This window comes from Anomalospiza imberbis, chromosome Z, assembly GCF_031753505.1.
Source record: "Anomalospiza imberbis isolate Cuckoo-Finch-1a 21T00152 chromosome Z, ASM3175350v1, whole genome shotgun sequence".
NCBI classification, from domain to species: Eukaryota; Metazoa; Chordata; class Aves; order Passeriformes; family Viduidae; genus Anomalospiza; species Anomalospiza imberbis.
Window position 1 is genome coordinate 30115917 of NC_089721.1, and position 19021 is coordinate 30134937.

The following is a 19021-nucleotide window of genomic DNA, read 5'->3' on the forward strand; positions in this document are numbered from 1 at the left end:
TTTTGCTGCACAAAAAAGATACTGAAAATTATTATGGGTAATCAGATTTCAGTTCTAGCACCGCAACAGTAATGTTTCAGCACAAGGAAGTTTAAGTGAGATATAGGATAACTCAAAGCTCTTAACACAGCCACTACACAGAAAATTCCTTTGTGTTATCTATTAGACTGTCCAAGCTCTTCACAGGCTATACGTTGATGTAGGTATCCCAGTCTAAAAGCGCTCATTTTTTTCCGCAAATGCTTGTGAGCAATATGACCACAAAATCACGTTGTCTTTTTTTTTTGGACAGAGAGAGAATAAACGCAAGTACAGGCTCACCACTTTATCTACTGCATAACTCATCCATTTTGTTTTATAACATAGACCTAACAGTGCAGTCTTGAGACACTCAGCTGGCAACTGTAACATCTGGAAGTCATTTACAAAAATCACACAACCAAACCCACATTTCATCAGCTGATCAGGCAGTATACATCACTTCTCGGCTGCACATTCCAGATCTGGAAAGAGCTGTTCTCTCAACACCACTGATGTTCACTAAGCATATGATGTTAAAGCAGTGAAACATAAGTTTCTATTAAGAACAAACATACTTGATAGCCTATGCTCAACTACCTCAAGTACAATTTCAAGTACCCAAATCTCATTAAATCTTTTATTTTCACAAGATGAGTAAGACATATTTAAACAGTGGCAGTCAAGCAATGAGCCTGAATACTGTTATACCTCTTCAGGAAGCCAAGTATGACATTCTTCTAGATCTCCTTGTTTCCATCACTGGATTTCTGGGAATCCCATATAAAAAGCTAATGAGTAATGGAAGTCTGGTTCCCATCTCTGAAAACAAGACTGCCACAGCTGCCAAGGTCCTACCTACCAAGGAGAGGTGGTTCATGGGTATTACCACCAAAATAATTAGTGCACCAATATTGGGAAGTTTCTTGTATTCAGAATGCCCAAGGCTGGTAACTGCAGAAACACTGGTCTCTGCTGAAAGAAAGGCGGTTTGGTGAAGGCAATATAACCTTGTTCCCTGCAACCTGATTTATGCTCCTGTTCTTATCCTGCTCTTTCTTACTAACATTATATTCAAAAGGTATTTTCAATCTTCACAGCACACAAGACTTCTAAGACTTTTGATAATAAGTGTACTAAATACTCATCTAAGGCAAAAATCAGTTATCCATCCTGTATATTTACCAAGAAATTTTAGCATAAGATTATGCAACCTGTGCCCAACACTACATTGCAAGCTACTATTGTAGCATGAGATGAAAGTAGGGAGAGGAAGGGAAATAACTTCATGTAAATTTGTTGTATCTCTATATTCTGACTACAGATTTTTTTCTTACACTGAAATAACAACTTTTCAAATCCCTTCAAACTTGAAAGGAGATGTACCTGCACTCTTTAAAATACTTTTCCATAATACTTTTCACACTGTCACTACAATGTTCTCTAAACACTTGGGCTAACAGCCTTGTAGGGCAATCCATACCGAGACAGAGAAGAGTTTGGCTGCCTTGCAAAGGAGAAGGCCAAGGGACAGTTATTTATGTGACTGGATTTATGCCTAAAACATGTGGATGCCATATCAACAGGAACAATAAAAGGTTTATTCAATTTGTCAGGTCATCATTTCCTTGTTCTTCAAGTGCCTACATCTCCTGAAGAACAAGGAAATGACCCCGGAGCCATAGATATCTGTGAAGCTCCTACCACCTTTAGGTACAAAACTTGCCTCAGTTTACTTTTACTGTTATAAAAAGCATGAAATCAGCAATAAAGTGCCTTACAGCTAAGCAAGTCAGCAAGAAATGCAGGGGAGTGGGCACAACTTCATCTCTATAAACTGGTCTTCAGTTAAAAGGTCCTTTCTCACACTGCCACCGCTCGTTTCCACCTTTGCTTCTGTCCAGAACTATAGTTTGTGCAACCACATAATGAACTGGAAAAAGAAATTGCTCTGACTGAATGCTAACCTGGCAGAGACTTAGTGTTCAACCAGAGCAGCTCTCCAGCAATTGCCTGTGTCAGCACAAAAGCACTAGCAGTATGACCCTTTCGGCAGCAGCACTGACTTACACTGGATTAATCATAAGACTGTGAAGTCAAAAATGTTTCAGTTTGCCTCTCAGATGCTTGGAATTGTTTGCAGAATCATAAAAACAAAGAAAGAAATAAAAAAATAAACCATCCACTCTCTGCTCCTCTTAAAAGAATGTCCTGAGCTAGAATTTCTTGCAATCTGTAAAATACCATTTGAATTGAAATCAAATTACTGGAAAAAGCTGATTAAAACAGCAAAATGGTTGGCATCCTATCATTTTGGGTTTTTTTCTTACCCAAAACCTTTTTTAAATTTTCCAGCCATTTATTAACAGTGTCACATTCACACAGCTCAGTATCATGTTCTCTCAATTCAACATTAAAATCATGGCCTACATTTACTTTTACTTTTACACACAAAGCAGGAAAATAACCAAACAGTAACAGTAACAGCACATGTCAAAACCTCACAAGAGTTTATATTTTTAATCACAGCTCAAGTTCCTGGAATTGCACTAATGTTATCCTCAAATATGCTTTAAAGGGAGAACTTAGTTTTCCTGGGAAAACAGAGAGAGGAAAACCTAAAAGTACCTGAAAAAGTACGTACTAAGATTTGGAAAGTTAGAATGAAAATTAAGATAATCCACTGCTAAATTTTCATCAGTGGGGATCAATAAAACTGTAGTAATTAGTTGCTAAGGAACACACGCTTGCATCTCCTTGTGAACATTACACTTTTCTCTTAGCCATGGCTATGTTTTACCTCATAGAAGCTCTGTGTAATATGTGGCAGGCAAAAGTCAAAGTCACCAGACAATTCAGCTGAGATACTTGGGCAAAAAAGCTTTGTATGTCAGCACAACATTTAGTGAGTTTTTCAAAATGTTCCGAGTCTTTCAAAACAGTTCCTTTTCCACAAGGTTTCAAATAAGCACTACAAGTCAGCTCTTCAGGAAGCTGTTCTCCAGTTTCAAAAAGACTTAAAGAAACAGGATCACTCAAAAGAGACCTGAAAGTAATAGCTCTTACTTAAGCCATAGTGATCTTCACTAATGCAACAGTTTTAGAAACATAAATAGACAAAGAATTAGCAGACAGCCACCAATAAAAATAGAAACAACAGAATTCACCAAGTTCAAGAATACTCTGCCTTCTGAACTGCAGGAAAAAAAAAAACATAGGATTTGTGGGGAACAAAATGATATTTTCCATTATTTTTGTGATGATTTACACATGAACAAGTATGAACACTGCTCCTCTTAATAGACAGGGGAACAAACATTCTTCTAAGAGCCCATCTATTCTAAGATTTATCAAAGCAACTTTTCCCAAGAAGAACTTCAAAAGCTACTGTCCTCCATCCATCTTGTATGAGCACAGCTCTGTACATCACAAGACTAAGAGAAAACCTCAACATTTAGAAAATACTGGGATTTCTATTGTAACACACAATAGTGTGTTTCCTTGCAGGAAAAAACCTAAATTGAAAAACAATTCTAAAATTAAAAACTGCTATCTTCAGGTTGGGCAATGACAACGCAGGATGTATTGGGAAAAAAGTCAACATACAAGTCCCATGATATATCTTGTTTTTGAAGTCTACAAAGATACCTTATTTTAAGCTAAATAAACTGAAAACAAAAATTGGGAATTCCATTTTAAGAATATGAGCAATAGCGTTCGAGGAATTGCAAGCCCCAATGTCCATATGGACCCACACTGGTTATAAAAAAACTCTTTAAGTGTAGTTTGTCTTCCAATTCATTCATAGTCCACAATAGGAAAGTCTGCTGTGAGCATTTTAGGAACAAAATTATTTTTTAAATAAAGGAAGGGAAAAAATAAGAAAAATGTATTCAGAATAAAAGATGCACTTTTAACCCACTACCCCGCCATTTTCTTCTAAAAGGAATTCCCATGGGCAGTAATTAGTTTTGTAGATGGAAAACAAAACCAGTCAGCACAGACCACACTTTAAGGCACTTAGTACATCTAGCCTAAGACAAGATTTGTTTAGCAAAAATATACAGCACTGATGAAGATAACATATTTTCAGTGCTAAATGCCAGAAACATGACAAAATGCTCTCGCCCACAGTTCACTTAAAGTTGGCTGCTTTAAGAACATAATAGTCTTTCTCAAAATCAAAATGCAATTTTATGATTCGTCATAAAGTTCTAGCAAAAATATACTTAAGTTGCTATTATCTTTACAAAGATTACTGACCTTTCTTAAGGAGAGGCTTCACAGGGAAATTGCCTTGGTGAAAAGGATTCCATTTTTATAAAAATAATTTTTATATTTTTTGAAAAAAATTATTACATTAGAAATTTCTTCAGTTCTTTATTAGTCTCTAAAGCTTCAGTTAAATTCCAAAGATGTATTTAGTGTCAAATTATCCTCTAAAATTAGGCTAGAAAGTCAGCATAAGTCTACAAAAAATGGTACAGTTAAATGCAGTTTTTGACATATGTCCTAAAGAAAAAAGCATAAGCTTTGCAAAATTGCATACAGAAGCAATCAAGGGAAAGGGTTTGTTACAAACACCAACCTGATAATTTGCATATAAATAATAACACCTTCAACTAAGAAGAAGGTGGCATTCTTGGAAAACTGTATGTATATTCTCACTCCAGAGTAAGAATAAGACCTGGATTCAGAAATAGCTGGTTATAAGGCTTATGTGCAGACAAATCCTTGAGTACTGTTTATTCCTTTCAGCTCCTAGAAAGAAGTGCTGCAAATGCTGAATGCACAAAACCAACAAAATAAACTTACATCTGGAGTATGTGTGGATATCAAGGGGTATTTTTTCATTTCACTTCTGACTGGAGTGCTAACTTTATGTGTCCTCAAGAAAACCCAGCACAAGGCTCAGGAGGCCAACTAGCATAGCTTTACTCAGAAAAAGCAAGCTGGTCTTTAAGGTCTTGCACTTCCACTTCAGTAAGCATTCTACTACCTGAAAAGGTAGTAATGTCTGTAAGTGATTAATGACTAACACATGGCATTGCAATTTATTAAAGTTGCATCTTCTTTCACATAGTGACATCACCCACAAAATACTAGGTGTGTGGAAACTACTAGTTACAAAGTACTTGCTGTGGGGAAGCCTGTAACATGATACACAGATGACTGAAGAACTTAGAAAGATGAGTTCTTCCCTTCATAACTAGAAATATTTTTGTAACCTGCCTGCACAGGAAATGAGTTTTATTCCAGACTGAAGAATAAATTTGATACTTTTTATTCACTGGGGTTGAAACATCTATTTTGTCAACAGCCTCCACAGTTAGAATTTTAAGCAAGGTAGATGTTAAAATTAACTCAGGACTTCTGTACAATTCTTTAACTTAGCAAGCAAATGATACTTGGCTGTTGGCAGTAAAGAAGTCAAAAAAATGCACGTGTACTCTTATCTGACATTTACTTTTAAAATGAACTGACCTAAAGATCACTGAAAACACTGAATTTACTACACTAATTTAACTGAGAAAGACATTACTAGGTAGATAGAAGACAGTGCATTAGGAGGTCATCTGCAAGACTTGGAAAACCAAGACTTGGCTACCATCTGAGTAAGAGAGAAGCATTACTGTGTTTCTCAACCACTGCCCTAGGCTAAACTTTGTAGACAACACAATGACTACCACAGCCATCTCACTCCTCAATACAGAAATACAGCTATGTGCCAAAGTCTTCTCTGTTATTTCCAATGAATTAATTAGAAGAGAAAAAGGGTATACACATTCTGAAAATACAGAAACTTTCCCTGGAGTGCTAAAGAAGGGAGATATCTCATTCTTTATTCACACAGACCATTGTTTATCTTGTACTGAGATTAAATAGCACTATTTGTGAAGGAATGGGAAGAAGAGTGTGTTTTCCCTTTGTATAAAAGAATCTTCATTGATGCCAGCTAAATCTTTATTTTATAACAAAACAACCTCTGCAGAATTTATTTTAATCAGTGATTTTGGAAGTGTGCCTTAAAACACATAAAAAGTATTACATAGTATGCACATACACCTCGGACAGGCACATTAAGAAACAAGAAAGAGATACTTCTTGAGATAAACAGTATCAGCTTTCCATTCAAGCTGAAAGGAGAAAAAAATTAAACCGGATTTATAATTGCCTTTAAATACATGTCTGAAGAAGTTAAATCACTGTCATACCCAGCAAAGAGATACAGCTGAGCTGCATTAAGCTTTCAGCTTGTCACTCTTTTCTTATGCACACATTTGAAATACCAGAATCACAAAATGATCTGGTTTGGAAGCAGAGTGACTTGATACATCATCTAGTTCCAACCTCCCTTGCAATGAGCAGGAGTACCTTCCATTAGACCAGTCTGCTCACAGCCCCATCCAGCGTGCCCTTGAACACCTCCAGGGATGTGGCATCCACAGTCTGGATACCTTGATTCTCTGGGCAAGCTGCACCTCACCAGCCTCATTGCATCCTATGTACAATCTAAACTCTTCTTTAAGTTTAAAATTGTTGCCCCTTATTCTGTGACCTACAGGCCTTCTCAAAAAAAATCTCCATGTAGCATTTCACAACAGTGGTAAAGACAACAGCATGACAAAGCCGGTGGCAAGAAACAGATGACAGACGATCAAAAAAGACCAAGTTTTGTAGAAGCAGGTGATCCTAAATCAAAACAATTAAGTTTATTCACCTGGGGCAAGAGAAAATAGAACCTGAAGACCTGAAGATAGCAAGTTTGATCAGCAGTGAGGATTTTGACACTAATAAGTTTTGTCTCTAGGACTGCACATAAAAATCAAATCTAAATACAAATGCTAAATGGCTCTATTACTGGATGTAGTGGTTACCATTAATACTTTTAATTCGGTTTTTTAAAACTTCACATCAGTGAAATACATCAACAACAGTGCTTCTTTTGGCTTTTTTTTCACTCTTTCCTAGTTGTATTCCACAGCAACAGACAGAATACAGTGAAGGTGGTTGTCAATGTTAACTGTATTCCATAAATCTACATGGTTGTTCTTATTCTACTTGCCTCAATTTTTGTCTCTGTTTAACTAGATTTCAAGACCAGGAAGTTGATAGTTGAGTTTACTCTGAAAAGCAGTAAGGAATGCAACTATAGACTATACCTGGTATCAAAACTTTATATACTGGTTTGTTTGGTGGGATTTTTTTTCTAGACATGAAATACAGTTATGATTCTAGCACACTCATGTACCCACACAGGCTTAAATGAACACAGCAAGTGCAAACAGTCCCCACTATTACCACTCAACAACCAGAACGAACTGCAGCTGGCACACCAGTTGCCTGTCTGCTCCAGCATACCTTTCACTGCTACTGCTCACATCACTGTGCTTGTCCATATCACACTCACTTCTAGGCAAAGCCACTTCTACGCAGATAAGTGTGCAATTCGAGCTTATGCATTTCATTTCCACAGCAGAAATCAGACCTTGCATACACATTACAGATAAGTTAATATTATAACAGAATGGAACATTGTAAACTAGACTATCCCACAAAGTGACATGAGTTTAGGAGGAATTATTGAGCAACGACTCAAAATGGCACTTGCAGCACACAGGGAAGTCATAGGGACATATCTATGTATAAGTTCTCTGAAGCATGTTTTACAATGTGTAAGAACAGAAAGTGCATCCATACATACACACATATATATACACCTTAACAAAAGACAAGGTAAGGCAACATTACTTCCAGCATACCATTAGCACTGAACAGGAATAAAATAGAAAAAAAAAAAGTAGTCCACAAATTATTAGTCAGTCAGTCAACAGCAAGAAAAAAAATTATTAGAAATGTTTTAAAATACCTTCTTTTTTGGACTGCATATCAGATTATTATGAAAAAGTAACAGTTACAGTCACTTGCATTAGATGAGTATTACATGAGTATTAGAAGAATCAGAACTGCAAAAATAACTTCAGAGATGCACTGCCCACCTTCTACCTGTCTTAACACAACCAGCTGAGGAACAGGAATGGCTGGATGTCACTGGCATTTTTGGTCTGAACACGCAAATATGCAAATACAGGGCCATTCCTTCCTAGCAGTTTTCAAGTAAACATTGGAGAATATTGTAATTGCACAACTGAAATACATTACAACTTACATGGTGATTATCTTACAGAAGCCTCTAACACTGGAAAAATAAACTTAAGGACAAGGTGAAAGATAAAAAGCTGGCCAATTACATTTTAATGAAGCATTCCTACAGGATGATTTAGGATTGAGTTAACTGAACTTCATCCAGAAAATAACCTGTATCAAGGTCTGGCATTGAAAATAATCTAGACTAGCTTCTTGCATCAGATAGCAAAATTCTTGTTAATTTGAACATAAGCAAAGAAAAAAAACGTTGACTCTGCAGTTGCTGTTTGTGTACCGCATTGTTTTCTGACTGCATATGAACACAAAAACCAGGCATAAAATGCATGTAACTAGGCTTGATGGTAAAGTTTTCCAAAGCGTTCCAAACTGATCAGGCCACTACAGTAGGAAGCATCACAGCAAATCACCTCAGGTAAGCAACTCCCATGGAAGCAAAGCCACAAAGCCTAGAAAAAATCTGATGACACAACAGAGATTTTTTCCCTCCAACTGTACAGAAAACAGTTCTCAGAGCAGCAGGGTTCTGCAGACTGTGAATGTTTGAGAACCAAATCACTTCTGCATTAAGCTTTTGGTATGTCAAACATATTTAATACCGTCAATACTGTAAAAAGCCTGTATGATATAAATTGATTAAATAAAAAAATCTTAACATCAAATTACCATAGTTAGAACCCAAACATCAAGGCCTAGAACACCACAGGTGAGAAATGCAAAGATGTTTTTCACACTTTACCTGTTACTTCTACAATGACCAAAGAAAACAATTGTTTTTAAAAATGTGGACAGGTATTTGGTGTCTCTTTTTGGCAATTTGTTACTAACATTTTCATGAGAGCCACTAAAAAATACCCCATTCTTATAATGGGAAATAGGTGTCTGTGTTCTTTCATTGTAGACTTCCCTTCCAATTTGCTTGGAGATGATGCAAAAGTATACATCACAGGAAGAAGAGTGGAGATGAAATAAACTGACGCTGTAAATCCAGTATTATAAGAAGTGCTAATGACATAGTGATAAATATCTAGTTTTCTCAATCATATACAGTTTGCCACTTATGCATCAATTTTGTTACTAACAAGTCTTACAGCTTTTCAGACATGTTTTACAAAAAGTGGAGAGTACTTTGGCCTTAAACAAAATATATTATTATTCCCCATTACCTTGAAATTTCTTTGTATTTGTTTTTTTTTGTCCTGTACACAAAGATTATCAAAGGAAGTGAGGCAACTAGCCCCAGTATTTCAGGTTTATATTTAATAAATTAAAATTAGTTAGAAAAGCAATCTACTAACAATTTAAGATTCTGTCTTAAGAAGTAGATCTGTGTTTTAGTCTGATTTTTTTCTGACTGACAGCAAAACCAGTTACCACTGCCACAAAATAGTGGGGCGACGATGTGATGATATAAATGCCTGTATCAAACATAACAAAGCTTTCAGAAGCAAAGTTTTGTGATAGCAAGTTGAATAGCTACTTATGAATTAAAAATGGCTGAAAATATCACTAAGTTAATGGACACTGTATTTGAGGACACTCAGAGGTCTGAAAATTTGCACCTCAGACAAATTCTGAGAAAAAAAAAAAAGACCAAAAACCAAAGCAAACAAACAAACAAAAAAAAACCCCAAAAAACCCACTAGCACAAAAACAAAACAAACAAACAAACCAAGAAAACAAAACTGAACAAAAATTCCCCTAAATCTAAGAAATACCCAACCTACTCCAGAGCATCCAGTCTACTTCTACCATATTAATATTCAACAGGTTATTTTTTCCGATTGAATGGTAATTTCAAGTTGTCCAATGGTATAAATATTTGAGCACTTATAGATATGCAAGGCCAAAACTCAAATTCTGAACTGGCCTAGACAGTCTTGAGAAGCAGCTGGAACCAATAAAGGCAACTTTGGTACCAGCAAACTAAGTTCTATTGCCAAGGACAGAAAACAGAAATGGAAAAGATATGAGACAGAAAGCATGATAATCAGCAAGCAGTCCAGCTACACTCATTTAATAAACCAGTTTAATCTTGTTTCATAAGTGTTATACCCAAACTGTTCTTTCACATAACAGAAGATGGCAACTACTCCAAAGACTGCACCAGCTCAAAAGAGAAAATTTAACAACAATAATAATAACAACAACATTCTCAGAGCAAGAAAAGTACTTTATAAAATACACTTACTGCCCCAGTGGAAAGCTTTAAAGGTTAGCCATGCTCAGTATTATGTAATGAGTTAAACATCTGCTGCCCTGGAAACATTCTTTGTTAGAGAACTCTTTCTGTAATTGGAAACTCCTTTGGAATAAAGCCAAATACAGTATCCTGAAACAAAAACAAAACAGCAAAGAAAAAGTCAAGAGAAAAAAAGTCCAGTGGTTAAATTTCTTCTGGGAGCCCAAATCTCCAAAACTGCTTTTTGTAGTTATTTTGGTGCCTTTTTTTGGCTGAGGTGACTAGAGACTAGGATTTGGTTTTCAAAAAACAAAGGCGAGAAGAAAGAATGTTGCTTCAAATTCACCTGAGAGGTTACTCCATGTAAGCTGTAAGAATCAGAGATATTCTCTTTCTAATTGCTTTCTACTAAGCATTGAAATAATTAAGTATTAATATTGAAACTACTTTGCCAAAATCTCCACAGAGATTTGCTAGATCATAGAATCATGGTTTGATTCGATTTCTGCTAGCCATCTACAATACAATCAGCCATATGTCACTCGAAATCATCATCTAAGGGCTCTACAAAACCAGACTGAAAAACCCACTCTCTGGTTTTGAAGAACAAAATTTTCCTCGTTTTTATATTTTGGTAAAAAAACACACCACTGCTGGAAGGCATCTTTCTTTTCTGTAGGTCTCTTTATTGACAGCAAACACAGGCTGCATCATCGATACATTGAGCCCCACAGCCTATCCCCACCCCACTGAACTCTTCTTGTGCCTATCAAGATGAAATTATTCCCATTTCTGGTTGGCCTATGATAACCAGCTTCAAACCACTCAGCTTCAGCATTTTCATTCTTCCTCAGCTGCTTTTCAAGCTTTGTGGGAGCTTATTAACATTTCAGAAGTCTGTCTTTTAATCCTCTTGCCAACTCCTCATTAAGAAACTCTCGTTTGCCAAGATGTCTTAAAATTAAATCCAAACCACACAATTGACAGCAGTTAGAATATTCATGTATTTGGTCTTAAGCTGCAGCAGTGTACTACTTATACAGACATAGGTATCAATAAATATTTTCCTCAGACATCAAAACAAGCTATCAAGGGTAGCAAGCTTGAGATTCTCTGTCATGAAGTCCTACCACACACCAGACATGATAAATGTGAAGTCTGACATTACCTGACAACCTATTTTGAGCCTTCTCTTAATATCATCATATGATACTCAAAATACCTATACTGTATTACTCAACACACTGTGGAGTTCTCAGACAAAATAGTTACAAGGAACTTGATTTTGTAGGATAAACTGTACAGCTTTTAGACAGTAGAAGAAATCAAATCATTGTCAAGAGCATAGCACTAATTTCTGTCATAATTTAACACATGCCCTTGTCTTTGTATTTAAAATATTCTTCATGCTTGTCTTTATGGTTTTGTGGGTTTTTTACTGTTTTGACACACAATATATTTCTGGATTTAGTAACTGATTTAGCAATATGTTTAAAGTAAAAGCCCCTGTTTTCCTAAAGCAGGCTGTGACTACCATGAATACAATTTGCAATTGTTAACATTCCTATTTCCAATTTAACCATTTAGGAATGACTAAATTTTATTTACTTAGAGAACTGATGTCAGCCTTTTCCAAATTTTTTTGAAATCCCAAGATTTGATCCCATATGACTTACAGAACAGCATAGTCCCAATGCTCATTTGCTGTGGCATGCACAAAAAGTTTGAGATGTCCTATATTCATTTCTCTGCACAGGGTGGAGTGGAATTCACAATTTCCTCCTTTGCAAAAAACCAAAACAAAAAAACCAAACCAACAAAAAAACCCCCATGTACCAAACCAATAAAACCACCAAAACAAATCCCTCAAACCCTCCCCCACCAAATCAAAACAAAAAACAACCAACAAAAACCACCAAAAATCCAGACACCTATCCCAGCCCTCACAATGTGCTCCCAAGTATTCAGCAGAATTCACTCATTTCCTGCAGTGATACTGCTCCACTGTACGTTTTACCATACTGTTGGCTTTTGAAAGGACAGGGGGGGTGACAGTTGTGGAGTCAGAGAATTTACCTTAGAGATGGGCTACCATCATTTTAGTCCCTGCTCTCAAGAGAGAGACTAACCCTGTCCTCTACATTCTTTTTTTTAACCTCTGCCAGGTCTAGGGCAGTATCAATGCTCCACATAGACAAGGGGAGTAGGACTATAAATGGAGTGACATTACTTTTACACTGAAGAACCTGGACAACTAAAATGCAAAGTAGTTCAGCTCAGACATTCAAACCAGAAAGCATGCTAGTTAATGATGAGAATTTTAAAAAGGAACAATGGACAGTTAGACTCTTGAGGATGAAAGAAGTTTCCCTCCTCAGGTCTGTGAATCATCGGGCTACTAATATAACTAGAAAAACAGTTCAAAATTAGAGGAGTGACTAAGTAAATAAGATCTTTTATTTGTAGCAGAATCAGATGGATCAAAAAGCCTAAGAAGAAGAGGTTTTGAGATGTACAGTGCATACACTGTACATCGGAATTCACAGAAGAAAAAAGAAAATCTGTAAATGTGTTTGAACAGGAATTGTTCTGCTTTCTTTAAAATAAACTGAAATGTCACATTAGCCACTATGTTCACAGTGAATGAGTCATCATAGTCCAAAAGAACTTCAGGCATTTACATATAATTATCTTACAAGTAGATTTCTACAAAGTTCAAAGCAAAAGTGCAGCAAAGTATAGAGTTTAAAATGCCTTTTAAGAAAGCATGGGTTTCTTTTAAGAAAGTTTGTGTAGCATGACTTTTTTCAAAGGTTAATTTGATATTTCATCTACCCAATCCTGAACTACATACTTCTCCCTTTATTGTGTGTTAGGTACATCTTGTTTATTCCTAGTACTAGCATTGTACTAGCATAGCCAGAAGTCCACAAAACAATTCTGCTCTTCAGGGTCACACACGATATAAGCCCCTGTGAAAGTATATCACCAATAGCAAAACAAATTTTTGGTTTGCGAAATCTGTTCTAGTTATGGCTTGAGATTTCCTTATACTAGTACAGCTCCAGGTTTGCATACATTGTTGATTAGTATTGGAAAACTTTAGTGGTATGTCTATACTTTATTCACAAACAGAATCAACACTCTTGTACAGGGAGAATTATGAATTACTAGTTACTTATCTACTACTAAGACATAACAAAAAGCAAAAAGAAAGGAAGGATGTATCCCCAAGGTTAAGCAAGAATTTAAGGCCACAAAAAATTCAAGTCTTTCACTGATGATTCTAACTGCAAGTCAAATAAACATTGTACGGGAGACATATACACTTGCCTTTTCTGGTTTCAGCAAAACTTTGAGAAAATAGTAACACATTTATGCAGTTAAAAAGTTTTATCTTTTACGTCCTGCTGACCTTTGAATATTCAGAACTGAAAACAAACCTGGATGTGACCTATAAGAGGCAAACTGCTCCCAAGCACTAGCAAGCCACATCACAGTGGTTTCATTACTTTGAAACCTTACAATAAAAGCATTTGTACTCTTCCTCCTCCTGCCAAATCCAAATTCTACTCTTAAATGTATGTGGTACCTGTTCAGAAAACTAAACTTCATAGTTAGCCTTCCTATAGTCCTTCTGCAGGAAATGGAAGAAGAGCTGCAGCTCGTAATTGAGGGCACCTGAAGTTAGGCTTTCATTTTGAATCACCCCCTAAAAAGAAGGTGGTGGATAATAGGGGAAGAAAGCCTAGAAACTTGAGTCTCCCTAGGCTAAAATTAACTTCTGTCAATATTGCTCTTCAGTCACTTCTTTGGCAACTTTAGCACCCCAACAGGTACAAGACACATATGTTTTACATACATTAAATATTGCTCAAGTTATCCATCTCCTTGAAAGCATTTCCTCTGGCAAAGACACAGCTTATTTTTTAGGATTTGTTTTAAGGAAACTTGCAAAAGGTATTATCTATGCTGTGAAAAAATACATCTCAGCATACTTAAGCTCACATTACTTTCAAATACAACAATCTTCTGCCACTTCCAGCTAGATACCCAGAATTTTACATTCTCACTAGGATCATTAATTACTTAAAATGTTTAAAATTTCATGCTCAGCTGTGAAAGCACGGGTACAAATGACTCTGTAGTGTAGGCAAGCTGCTGCTGCTATATCCAAAGATGGCTGACTGATCAGCTGTTAAGAACTGGCCACACTGGTTTCCATATTTTGCAATAGTCCCTTTTGATGATTAGAGTAACTAAATGAATAATCTGTTGCTGTGACTCAAGATTTTACTTTACATTTCCTTTCTATAACCTTCCCTTAGACCAAGATGGATATCCTGCAGAAGCTTCAGGGCTTAACTATACAACTACAGGTGCCTTGCATTCTTGAATTTCCTGAAAAGTTAATTAAGTCCTTGAACTTCTTTTTCTTCATATGCTGCTTACAGGTAGCTGCTCTCTGGTTGTGTTCTCTTTCTCCCAACTTCAACCATGCTTTTATCCCTTCCTGAAGTAGAAAAAATATACACATTATGTAGACACAGCAGGAGGATATTTGAATCACAAGACTTCCATGTCAGGTTTCTTATCTGGTTGAGAGTATAGCTTCTTCCCCAGAGAATAGACATGAGGGGTTGGAGCCATGTTATGTGACACCAGAAACAGCAGCACTGGGTTGATCAACAGGGAAGAAAAAAATGTCTTGCTTTCAGCAGTCAACTCCTCTACATTACAAAGATGTGAAAAAGGGAAGAGCAGCACTGAGGAATGCATCAGGAGAGAGACTTCAGCTTATAGATTACTGATCAAAGGCTGAAATTAATTATAAAGACAAAAGCTATCACTGAAATGAGCTGGTTCAGAAAAAAATCGAGAACATTGGGGGTTTTGCCTCATTGGTAAAAAATGGTTAGATTTTGTGGTATACCTGCCCTTTGTTCACAACTGGAGAATACTTTCCTTTCAAAATGATGAAAGCTTCTACACCTTTGGACACTTGTAATCGTAAAGTCAGCTTTTGCTGCTAGAAGTGAGTAACTTAATTTGCACATCAATCCTTGATTTACACTATTTTTAATATCTTTTAGGCAGAGGAATACAGGCTCTTGGTTTTTGCTTGAAAAGCATCAAGTCTCTTTAGAGACTTTTTGAGAATGAAGGAAAGGAACTGAAGTGTCACTAAATGCAAAGATGAAAGCAGAGTAAGGCAAAACTGGCCCACTGCATTAACTGAAACAAATGGAATGTTTAATGACATGCAAGCCAACATTCAGCAAGAAACTGTGGCGACATTTTTACTTACTCTGATATGCCGTTAAAAAAAACTCGAAAACATAGAAAATAGTTGCATGATTAAACAAAGACCATAATCATAATCTTAGTAATTCTGAAAACTCTTTTCAAATTTCCTGTCTGCCAAAGCAAACAGTAAACATCAATAGTTTAACATCAGGACTACGTTCATACCCTCAAAAAGTCTGTAAGGAGAAAGAAAGGGCTAAAGTGAGATACTAACCAAGACAAAACTTTCTGCTCAGAGCTTGGAATGCGGAGCACAGTGAACTCGTACTCCTGAAACTTTAAAATAAGTAAGTCTATGTGCTCACATTTTGTGACAGATGCACAAGAATTAACTGAACATGAAACAGTACCACTGCACCAGAAACTATATTACACTCCAGAAACTGTCCTGAACTAAGTCACTTTGATTCTAAAAACAGAGAACTGTGAACTTTATCTACACAAATTGGCAGAATGAAACATTCTCAATTATCATTACAGGGGTGTAGAATTTCCAATGCCACCACCTTTTTATCAGATGGGAAAGAAGCAGCATCATGTTTCTGTACAACCATGGGCAATAACTTTTAACAGAAGGATTATTTTTGTAGCAAACCAGAAATTCTAAAGCAGATAAAAAGCCCTAAAAAATTAGTTTACTGTTTGAAGCACTACAGAAGGAAAACAAATCTCATGATGCAAGTGCAGCAAACTGATTTTAATTTTACAGATCTGAATAAGCAGTATGGACAACTATCAGGCAAGTCACATGGGAAACAACTAAGTAACTATGACTACGACCCCCATTAACTATTTTACAGGTCACCTATGCCAAGATCTCCAGTACTTTGAATATCATCCAAGAAAGCAGCATGCTGAAGGTGGGCAATCCTTGCCTTGGGATGCAGAGGAAGAAGAAGATAGCCTTTGACAAGCTACCCTTCGACAAACAGACCTTAGATATTAAAGGCACTTTTTGTTGTTATTTCAGTCAGAAGGCCATGAAACCAGTAAGAAGGCCACCAAACATGCTAGCCTTTATACACACTGCTCTATACCCACAGGTGCCATTGCAATTTATCTGAAATCTTAACAGTAAGATGTCAACAACAGTCAAAAGACTATCTTCCCTTCTTCGTACAACTTTTTCAATATATCTTTTCTACCAAATTCTATTGAGACTTTTCTCCTGTATTTTTAAGCAAACCCAGATAGCATGTCAAGATTAACACCTGAACATCTTTTTCCTTAATATCAAGGTTGAATTCCAAAATCATTTCTCCACTGGTGAAAAGCAGACCTAAAGAAGAACTAAGCTTAAAAAGATACCACTTCTAGAACTGTATTTCAACAATATGTATCACTCCAAATGAGAACTAAATATATGCTGAGTCAGAGGGATACTATACATACCAACATTTAATATTCCAATTTTGCTCAAGTTGGTTTTTAATGAAAACTATATGAAGTGGATCAGAAAGAAATCACACACACAGTTTTCAAATAAGAAAATAAATACGTAAGACATGGTCCAAAAAGAGGTCATTACCTTACTTTGGGCTATGGAGGGATTAATCTTAACCAAAGAATAAACAGCCAAATGTAACATTATACTTATCCATAAGTATTTATGAAAATGCCCATCTTAACTTGGAAGATTTCTTTTTTTTTTTAAGATTCAAACATTGAGATTTAAGCAGTAATCGGTATCAAGTTGTGCTAGTAATTGTTTTAATACAGAAGTCAGAACTCATGTAGGCAAGCTATATTTATATTTCTAGTTTCTACTAAACTTTGTTGCACTGCTCAAGACAGACATGGACTATTAGCATTTCATATCCACAGGAATGGTAAAAAGCATAGTATCAGCCAATTCTTAAAAAAAATTAAAAATCTTAAAAACCACTTACTGTCACATTTGTAATATAAACATTCACAAACTATCTAACAGTTATGGTTTTTAGTTGGTGTCGTTTGTGCAAAGGATTTGAAATATATATGCTAGTATGGCTGGTTAGAAGTCTGGTTAATCACTTAAGTCTGGTCATGACTGCTTTTCAAAAAAAATACAAATAAAAATTATTTCATTTTCCAAACAGATATGAAGTAGTTTGCATTCCACCATTATTTTTTTCCACAGGAACAAAACATTTACTGCCCCAACTTCTAACATGCCACCTTAAAAAGAGTGATGCAAAAACGTTTAACTTTTAACATGGTGTTTGGTCCACACAAACAAACAGCCAAGAAAACTAACAGCAAATATTTCCTTTTTTTATTCATATGCCCACATGCAGGCTCAAATTTACTTAAACTTTAAACTACTGTGAAGTTCAAAAATTTAATTGTAAGCCAAGAAAATATTCGAGAAGTTGCACTAACACAACTTAGATGGAAAAAAAAAAAGAAAAAAAAGGTCAAATGAAATGTCCTGTTTGTTGTGTGTCCTGCCCTCATGAAAGTATAAAAGGTTAGCCACAGGTATTGTTTGACAGCAGCACAACAGTCCATGTCTGCAACGTGTTTGATCTTAACAAGAGAAGAGGACTTAACAGCATTAAAAAGACTGGTACAGAATTGACATTGTTTAGAATTAATGTAATGTTGTTCAGTTTTTGCATCCCTTCTGAGACTGCAGAACCAACACTTTTGAGGACTGTGTTTGGCATTAACAGCACAGGTAATCAGCTTACATCATATTTAAAGCGTCTGTGAACATTTTTTCACTATCTGACACACGAAAGCCCTAGCATATCACCAGATCTTTCCACTCCATAGGTTATATGGCTGTCCAGCAGAGACGCATGAGATACTCTCAGATGATAACACAGATTGATTAAAAGTTATGCATTTAGATTTTCCTTGTTTTCACATCTTCAGTACTTTAAGTTTCTCACACATACGACCAGCTTCCAAAATACCGGTGTGACTTAGTCAGGACAATCCCTGTTATCCTAACAGTCTTCCAACAGCCGGTGACGATCTCCAGTTCGGCAAAGACCTCCGCAAGGGTTAAACTCGCTGACGCCGTAGCTTTAGGGGAGGAGCCGGGACATGGAAAGGGAGAGGAAAATGGAGAAATATAGGAGGGAGCTGCCCCGGGACTCACCTGTAGCGCCTGCTACCTGCGCCGCTGGAGAGCCCCGCGCTCCCGTGGGGCGGCCACGCCCGACAGGAGCAGGGAAAGTAACAATTATCATGGTAATAATTACAGTGTAAAAGTCCAGAAAGCGCCTCCGCCCTCCCGGCCGCGGGTTAAGGACAAACCCCGGCGCAGAAGCTCGGCCGGGGCAGGTCAGGGCAGGAGCTCTTCCCAGGGACCGAGTAGGCGCGAGGGAACACCACGAACTTCCTTGCCTGTCCGGCGAG